We start from the raw sequence: 10221 nt of genomic DNA, 5'->3' as shown, positions 1-10221 counted from the left end.
CATTTCTGCCACTCCTACCATTGCAGGCTTCGGCGAGGTTTTTAGAATCAATTTATCCAGTCTGCTGAAGTTTACAAGTACATCTTCAGAACTTCAATACAGGTTAGTCCAGGTTAGTCCATGAAAGTCTTCGGCATAATTTCTGAAGCATGCTTCCATGTGTTCGGTTTAGAACCAATTTATCCAGTCTTCTGAAGGTTAGAACTTCAATGCAACAGGACAGTCAGACGCATTGTTGTTAACTTACACTCAACTTATAGAGAAGAACAACAAAAGAACAACAGAAGAGTGAATGACACTTGCAAGAAGCTGTGGCAATTGTACATGCAGCGATAGCAATAATGGTTCTCTATTATAAGATGGTTGTTCTCTATCATACGACTGAAATATATTTTGATTGACATTTGATTTAATGCTAGCATTAGTTGGAAGCTAAATTTCTAAATTTCTAAATGTGAAGCGAAAATACGATATAACTTATGTTTTTAGCCTCCCAGCCTTGGGAAGAGGCTAAATAAGACGATCAAATGGATTGTTGTTCAAAAAGTTTGCCTATTTGGCATAGTAGGTAGTTATTCAGAATGATAATGAAGTTAAATAAATGCTAAAACCAACCTTTCAATAAAAATAAAAATACCATGATACGATTAAAGTGAATAGTGAAAGAAGCTATGTAATAATATGAATGCCTACTCTATAAATATTTACCCTCCCAAAATTCCCCTTTTTTCCAATTATGTTTTCAAAATGAACTTGTATGTATTACATACAAACAGTTTTGATAATTAGGTACATATGTGAGGTATGTTGACCATACTAATCATGATAATGCTGGTCTGTCGGGAATACGATGCATGTCAATGTGATGCCTCCAGCCGTAGCATCGTTGGATAAATATATTTTCTTAAATGTGGAAACCCAAGCAGTCAATATGAAGTTACAGGTAGAGACTACGTAATTTCTTTCGACAACGATGACATAATTCATTTTTCGTCACAAAAGACAACGAATCATTTTCTTTTGACAAACGACTATATTCATTTGTACTTGCAATGTCTTTACAAGCGAAAGTAAGATTAGTAATATTTCGAACCAAGCGGCATAAAAAATATTTAAGCGTGCCGAGGCTTTGTAATTTAAGTACGCGTTATTATAGTACGATGCAAACCATATTATAAAGCAAACCATGCAACTATATTGGCAAACTTAAAATCTTTTTCTGTTTCCCTTCCTCGTTGAATTTAGTATCCTCCACCAGGAGCTCCTCCATTACTACCACCATTTCCGGCGCTGTGACTGGAACCAGAGCCAGAACCGTAGCCGGAACCAGCGCCGGGGCCACTGCCACTGCCTGAACCGGAGCCGCTGCCATAGCCACTGCCCGAACCTGAACCCGCGCCGTATCCGTTGCCATTGCCCTCTCCCTTACCACCTATCACGCCCCCAATTCTTTTTTTTCTTAAATGGGTGGGTGCGACACTGCCTAAGCCATTAAGATATTCCATCATTAACAAACTTTACGGGCTACGCCTTAATAATTCATAGCAATTATGAATTCAAAACATTAACATGTGTAAACCATTAACAATGCTTGATAATAACATCAACATAACAATAATCAACACGGTAATATGAAAATCTTCTTTTATTACAATGGTAATATTTTACAACTCGGGAGGGCGACCGCCCATGCACGACCGCACGGCGGTCCGCCAAGACTCACCGAAAACCAAATTACAATATATATATGCCCGACTCTTGTGTCGTCGGCGGGTGGGCGTGCCGTGCCCGGATCACCCCAACACACAACGAGCCAACACAATGTTTAACCACACGAACCAGTGTTTTAGGCAGGCGGGCGCACCTCGTGCACGAGCTCGCCCCGTCTTCACCTAGACTAAGTGCGAATCGAAATATATAACCATGGCGTTTGGGCGGGCAGACGTGCCCGTGCACGAGTCCACCACCAATGCACCCGATATAACTCCACACCAACCGGCGTTCGGCGGGCGGGCACACCGTGCACGACCCTACCCGGCCACAACCCGGTCCAAGTGTAATACCGCTGCGCGCACTCCGAACCCAGACCCGATCTTCGCCCGACCTCTGCCCGACTCGGCGTGCTCACCCACTACGGTTGCGCTTGTACAGATGCGCACTACAGAGAATTATAACTCGACTTCTCCTGACCTCTGCCCGGCTCGGCGGGCTCATCTGCTGCGAATAGTTGCATCCTCTAACAAGTGCGCACTATTCCTTAGGAGGATGAGAGCGATGTGAGTTGCTGTCCAAATGAGCCTCAGCTCGTCCATGTTTATATGCTCCAATGGTGCGTCTATCCATCCAAGCCGACGCTATAAGTGTAACGATGAACACCCCTCGCCCATGTTTTACATGTCGGCTTGGGTTATGTTCATCACTCAGCTCCCACAGCATATAAATACGCCCATAACTCATATATACTCCGCGCGCTCATATGCGATGGTGTTTTTGATACTTAGTCATTTTTGCGAGGCGATGGGGCGCGCGCCCGGGCAGAGCCGCAGGTCGCTACATTCTCCCCCACCAGAAGTCATTGTCGTCCCGACAATTCCTGCTCTTCTCCTCAACTTCCTGTCATACTTCGCGATCTTGTCCTTCCATCTCCAAAGTGAATCCTCCGTTTCCCAGCTCTCCTCTTCCGGTGCATCCTTCCATCTGCAAAGAAATTCCCGTCGTCGGTGGCAGCCAACACCAGTAGTTCTGAGACTCACAATCTTTTCCAACTCTAGTCCTGGTCTGTCCACAATCCCGGCTGGTCCTCTTGTCGGTTCAACTCTCTCTGGGTGGTCTGAATCAAGTCGACATCTCTTCAGCTGGCTCACATGAAAAACTGAGTGTTTCATGTTCATATGACGTGGAAGCTCCAGCTCGTAAGCAGCTTCCCCCACTCTCTTCTTCACTCGGAATGGTCCCTCATACTTCCGTGTCAGTTTGCTCGTCGTCCCCTTGGCTGGCTAAAACTGCTCTTCGGTAATTCTGAGAAACACCATATCCCCTACATCGAAGTGTGCTTCCCGTCTCCCACGATCAGCATACTTCTTCATCCTCCTTGCAGCTTCGTGCAAGCGTAACCGTGCTAACTCCAAGGTCTCCTCCCAAGCCTTCATGAACCTCCTCGCATGAGGGCTTCTCAAGAAGCCTCCTATCACTACGGTATGAGGTGCAACCAGCATCTGCCCATTCACCAACTCAAATGGGCTATACCCTGTCGCAGAACTCTTTTGAATATTGTAGCTAAACTGAGCAATATCCAAGAGTTCAGGCCAATTCTTCTGATCAGCTGTCACATAATGTCACAAGTAGTCCTCCAGCAATGCGTTGATCCTTTCAGTCTGCCCATCTGTCTGTGGATGGTAACTCGAACTCATCAACAACTCTGTCCCGACCAACTTGAACAATGTGGTCCAAAATCTCCCTGTAAATCGTGGATCCCTATTCGATACAATACTCAGTGGCATCCCCCAATACTTCACTATGTTCTTAAAGAACAATTCCGCTATCCGCTCGGCTCCACAAGGTATCTTTGTAGGAACAAAGACAACATACTTGGAAAAATGGTCGACCACGACCATAATCCCATTATACCCCTGAACCTGTGGAAGTTGAGTGATGAAGTCCATCGAGACACTCATCCACGGCCTCTCTGGAATCGGTAAAGGCTGCAACAGTCCTCCCTGTCTCTGAGTATCCGATTTGTCCTGCTGACAAATGATGCACGTATGCACATACTCCTCCACATCCTCTCTCATCTTCTCCCAAAAGAATCCTCTCTCCAACAAGGCCAAGGAACGACGCTGCCCTGGGTGACCGGCCCACGGAGAATCGTGGCACTCCTTTAAGAGATGTCTCCTGAGTCCAGATGACTTTGGAACATAGAGTTGGTTTCCAAAGAACAGGAACCCGTCTCGTAGGAAGAATTTCCGTGTCTTCCCTTCCTTTACCTGCTTCAGTATATTCTGCGCCAAAGTATCGGTTTCAACACTTTCCTTGATCTTATTCTGCATCTCTTCTAACATCTGAACTCGACTCCTACCCCTTGCTGCCCGGTCTTCTTCCTCCTCCAATGCTGCAAGTTGTCCCTTCCTGCTAAGGGCATCTGCCACCGCATTGTGTCTACCCGGCCTCTACTCAATAGTCATGTCGAATTCTGCCAAGAAGTCCTGCCAACGAGCTTGCTTTGCAGAAAGCTTTGGTTGTGATGCAAAATAACTTGCTGCAACGTTGTCAGTCTTGACAACAAACGGCTTCCCAATCAGGTAATGCCTCCACACATGAAGACAATGGATGATGGCAGTCATCTCCTTCTCATGAACCGGATAACTTTGTTCTCTATCCTGCAACTTCCGACTCTCATATGCCACCGGATGCCCATCCTGCATAAGAACCCCTCCTATGGCAAAATCTGAAGCATCTGTGTGTACCTCAAACGGTCTTTCGAAGTCAGGTAACTTCAGTACCGGTGTTGTAACCATCCTTTTCTTCAAGTCCTTAAATGCCTCTTGACATTTGCTCGTCCAACTCCACCTCTTGTCTTTCTTCAATAAGTCTGTCAGTGCCGATGTCACCTTGGAGTACCCCTCTACGAACTTCCGTTGGTAGTTGGTCATGCCCAAGAACACCCTCATCTCATGGACATTCTTCGGTTCAACCCAGTCTTCGATTGCCTTCACTCTGCTTGGCTCCATCCGTATGCACCCTTGACCAACAATATGCCCAAGGAACGGAATCTCGGTCTGAGCGAACACACACTTAGACTTCTTCAAGAACAACTGATTTGTCCTCAGTGCCTCGAATACCATTGCCAAGTGTTTCTTATGATCCTCCATGTTGTCACTGAACACCACTATATCGTCCAAGTATACTACTACGAACGAATCCAAGTATGGTCGTAGGACATCGTTCATCAAAGTGCAAAACGTAGCAGGAGCATTGCATAAACCGAATGGCATAACAAGGAACTCAAAGCTACCATACCTTGTTACTATTGCGGTCTTCTTTTCATCTCCTTCAGCTATCTGCACCTGATAATATCCATGTCTGAAATCCAGCTTGGAAAACACTCGGGCTTTCGCAAGCTTGTCGAAGCAATCAGCAGCTAATGGCAAAGGATACCTGTTCCTTACTGTCTGCTTAATCAATGCACGGTAATCACAGCACATCCCTAGCTCATTTGAATCCTTCTTCCGCTGGAACAATACCGGAGCTCCATAAGGGGACCTTGAAAGCCTAATGAAACCTGCCTCAGTTAACTCCTTTAACTGGCGTTTCAATTCCTCCAATTCAGGCCCCGACAATCGATAAGGTGCTTTGGCTGGGGGCTGCTTCCCTGGCTCAAGCTCAATGCTATGGTCCACTGCACGCCTTGGTGGAAGTTTCTTCGGAAGCTCATCAGGCATCAAATCTGCATACTTGGTAAGCACCTCAGATATTTCGGCTGGAACAGGCGTCCCTACTCCATCACCTTCAACATCCTTGAACATCACCGCATATGTCTCCATGTTTGAGTCCTTCATAGCCTTCTCCAAACTTAGTGCCGAAACATGCTGCACCTTGACTTCCTTCCTTTGCCCATGAGTGGGCAAAGTCCAAGTTTGTGACTGTCCAACCAGCACCACCTCATCACAGAAAGGGACAACAATAGCTTTGTTGCCTTTCAAGAAATCCTGCCCAAGTATCATATCAAAGTCATTCATCTCCATCACTGTGAAGTCCAACTGACCTTTCCAGTCTTTTATCTGTACAGGTACATCGTGTACCAAACCTGCCACCTTAGCTCTAGAGTTCACTGCCTTGACCTCCATATTTGATGGGGTGATCGTCAGCCCAGCCTCTTTTGCTAACCGTGTCGTCATAAAGTTATGTGTGGCCCCTGTGTCCACCAGGGCTTGAATGGTCTTGCCATGTACCATCAAGTCCACGAACCCCAGACGGTTCATCCATGCTTTCTCCATAGTCTTATCAGCTTCACCTGTCATGAGCAACCCTGCTCTATCAGGCTTCATCATATCATCTTCGTCATGAGCAACCTTTGCTCTGATACCACCTGTCACGCCCCCAATTCTTTTTTTTCTTAATTGGGCGGGTGCGGCACCGCCTAAGCCATTAAGATATTCCATCATTAACAAACTTTACGGGCTACGCCTTAATAATTCATAGCAATTATGAATTCATAACATTAACATGTGAAAACCATTAACAATGCTTGATAATAACATCAATATAACAATAATCAACACGGTAATATGAAAATCATCTTTTATTACAATGGTAATATTTTACAACTCGGGAGGGCGACCGCCCGTGCACGACCGCACGGCGGTCCGCCAAGACTCACCGAAAACCAAATTACAATGTATAATGCCCGACTCTTGTGTCGTCGGGCGGGTGGGCGCACCGTGCCCGGATCACCCCAACACACAACGAGCCAACACAATGTTTAACCACACGAACCGGCGTTTAGGCGGGCGGGCGCACCTCGTGCACGACCTCGCCCCGTCTCTACCCGGACTAAGTGCGAACCGAGATAATATATAACCGTGGCGTTTGGGCGGGCGGACGTGCCCGTGCACGAGTCCACCGCCAACGCACCCGATATAACTCCACACCAACCCGGCGTTGGGCGGGCGGGCACACCGTGCACGACCCTACCCGGCCACAACCCGGTCTAAGTGTAATACCGCTGCGCGCACCCCGAACTCAGACCCGATCTTCGCCCGACCTCTGCCCGACTCGGCGGGCTCACCCGCTGCGGTTGCGCCTGTACAGATGCGCACTACCGAGAATTCTAACTCGACTTCGCCCGACCTCTGCCCGGCTCGGCGGGCTCATCTGCTGTGAATAGCTGCGTCCTCTAACAAGTGCGCACTATTCCTTAGGAGGATGAGAGCGATGTGAGTTGCTGTCCAAATGAGCCTCAGCTCGTTCATGTTTATATGCTCCAATGGTGCGTCTATCCATCCAAGCCGACGCTATAAGTGTAACGATGAACACCCCTCGCCCATGTTTTACATGTCGGCTTGGGTTATATTCATCGCTCAGCCCCCACCGCATATAAATACGCCCATAACTCATATATACTCCGCGCGCTCATATGCGATGGTGTTTTTGATACTTAGTCATTTTTGCGAGGTGATGGGGCGCGCGCCCGGGCGGAGCCACAGGTCGCTACACCACCCCCCGAGCCCGCGCCATATCCACTGCCTGAACCTTGACCTTGGCCGCTTCCATTGCCTGCCCCGGATCCAGCGGAAGAGCCCGCTCCCGAAGCAGCGCCTGACCCGGAACCTGAACCAGCGCCTAAACCAAAACCAGACCCTAAGACTGAGCCAGAGCCTGAGGCCGAACCAGAACCACTTCCGCTCCCGCTAGAACCGCCCAGGTCGGCGCCGACACCTATGCTGACATTCAAACCTCCGTCGAGGTCCAAGCCCAGGTTGCTTCGTACAACGCGGCTCTCAACGATATCACAAGAAAACGGCAACGGCTAACCACCTGCCATAGGGCATTAAATGCGCGGGGAGATGCAGGCTGAATAGACCGCTAACACGCGAATTCCCATTTATTATTTAATGTCTAGTTTCCGGATTCGCGTGTTAACGGGTTATCTAACCTGCATCTCCCCGGGCATTTAATGCCCTACGACAAGCTGGTTAGCCGCTGCCCAAGAAAACAGAAGACCAGCCATGGCGGCGAAAAGGAAGAGTTTGCGGTTCGACATTGCTAACCAAATCCACACTGCCCCTTACCTTATCTTATAAAATCTTTGCAAATGCAAACTACTTAGTAAAGCCAAGATGGCACTGATAGACTCTAGTATGTGAAACATGGAATGAGGAAGAGGCTTTTATAGAGTTACCTGGATCCTCAAATAAATTCCTCTCTCAAATAAATTCCTCTCTGATACCTGTCAACTTCTGAATACATGGTTTGGAGGCCTGCAATAACCGATAGTGGGGCGTGACTAATACATACACCGAAAGAGAGACTGAATAAAGAGCATGCAGGTTGGTGGGACTCTGAAAAGGTGAAGGAGATGAGATGAAGGAAGTTGTATATTTGGCGCGGTGGGACGGCAGACAGCTGTCTATCCATGTGGGCCACGTTTTAAACGTGCTACAAACTTATTTGCCACTATACAGTAACGCTTCTCCTGCAAATAGGGTTTTAACTTTTTCCGATAAGCCAGAATGGATTTTGTAACCTGCAGTTCAGACGATCATGTCATAGGCGTGCGATAAGATCCTTCTACACCTTTTCAATGGCGGTTCTTGGCCACCTATTTGTGATTGAAGTCAAGATTTATCATTATGCTCCATTATACAAGGGTGGGCGTTCAATGTGATCTATTATTTTTTTAGGGATGAAATGACTAGGATCATGGGCAACCGATGAACGTGCGTTCTACAATTATTGGAAAGATGAGACCACTCTAATATTCTATGTTTGAAGTTATCGCAGAGAGTTACAAAGAGATTGTAATATGTAAACTTTACATTTACCAATTACTGCAAAATTTTGAGTCCTTTACTCTTTTGCCTGGGTTCCGACGAATCCGTGTCAGGGAGGATGGAAAGAAAAAATCGGGAGCGGAAGCCTTACTTAACGGCACTTAATCGATTTGGGCTAAGATTTGCTTGACAAGTGATGAGAAGGATATGACTATATGTTTATAGAATTTGGAAGATAGGAAGAGAGTTTCGCCACTCGAACAATCATGATATTTTAATTTACGTGGAGCATAGCTTTATTTGTGTTTAAATGTTAGGACTGTATCCATGGATCTCATTATTTATTATTTTTATTATATTATATTATATGATTTGATTTCAATTGTTTTTTAATTTAATTTATTGATATTAAAAATTTAATATATTTATTTATATTTTTAATATTATTGGTTAAATAAATTATTAAATATTTAAAATAATAAATATAAATTTTTAATGTTTTAAAATTTATATTAATTTAAAATTTATAATTTATAATAAATTTGGATATTTTTAGAATTTTTTTATAGTTTTGGTTTTATTATGGTAATCAAAATTTAGTGTACTAAGGTAAAATAATATGTTAACTGATTTGTAAGTAAGGAATGCGGCTTGTTAAGGAAGACGGAACATTAGATGTTAATGGTAGTAAGAGTTTTCAACCATTCCATAATTTCATTGTTATTTGTCAACTCATACTCACATCCATCACCTAGAACATTTTTTTGGTAATGTCTTCGTTGAATGTGCCCCAAATTGGTGTGGTTTCTTTAATAACAACATGGTTTCACCCCACATTTTAGCATGAAAGAGAATGTACGCTGCATGTGATGTTTAGTCATGGATATATCAATTGGCTTGTGTTTAGCAATTTAATAATCTCTATTATTAGTAACTCTAATATGGCACATATGAGATTGAATCTTATACGAAATTGCAATATGGCACCCAAGGCATTCATTGTGGAGTTCCATGCATGTACTATTTGGCTTGGGATTTATTGTCTCTAGTTAGTTGCCAGGATGGTAGCAAGGTGGTTGAAGGCTTCATTCATCTAATCTTACAATGAAATGGCCTGCAAGCAAATATCCTTCACATTAGTTAAATATTGCTCTTCATGGATGACTTTAATGATGGAGATCCTTATCAACTATAGGAAGCAACTACAAAATGTTGAGGATGGAATTGATAGCTTGTGCATCTAAATTGAGGAATTGCATTGACCCACGACTTCCACATTTGAATCAAATTTCCCTAGATTTTGGACATGTTGTCTATGATTTGACTCTCTTTCCATCATACTTTTTCATGCTAGTTAATTTCTTTTTCAATTCCCAAAATATTTTTTTGTGTATATAGTTCAAGATACCCTAGACTTGGTGTAATTTGGATAGTACTCTACATCTTTTTAATTACATCTAGCAGTTAGCAACACTCTTAGTTTATTATTTGTAATACCCCAAACAATAATTTTTTTATTAATAAAATGTTATATATATATATGGAGTAGGTCTTATGTTATAAGAGATTTGATAAACCAACAACTAGTTGGTTTCATGAAATACAGGTTAGTGAGTTAACACTCTATTATTAGGAGGATCACCAATTACGCTACCGAGAGCTAATAGAAAAGTAATTTAATTTAATATAATATTGACTAAATTAATTATACTAAAGTAAATTTAAGTTAGTT

At 44.3% G+C, this 10221-nt stretch overlaps 1 pseudogene; it reads right to left on the bottom strand.

Annotated features, from left to right (window-relative positions):
* Positions 1 to 1013: 1013 nt before the first annotated feature.
* LOC149159776 (uncharacterized) overlaps positions 1014 to 10221 on the bottom strand; it is a 71805-nt pseudogene continuing 62597 nt past the window's right edge.

This window comes from Pinus tabuliformis, chromosome 5_2, assembly GCF_031772625.1.
Source record: "Pinus tabuliformis cultivar Carrire ecotype Pingquan chromosome 5_2, CPIR1, whole genome shotgun sequence".
In the NCBI taxonomy this organism is placed as follows: domain Eukaryota; kingdom Viridiplantae; phylum Streptophyta; class Pinopsida; order Pinales; family Pinaceae; genus Pinus; species Pinus tabuliformis.
The sequence above is the reverse complement of the archived record's forward strand: the minus strand, read 5'-3'. Positions and strand labels throughout refer to the sequence as shown.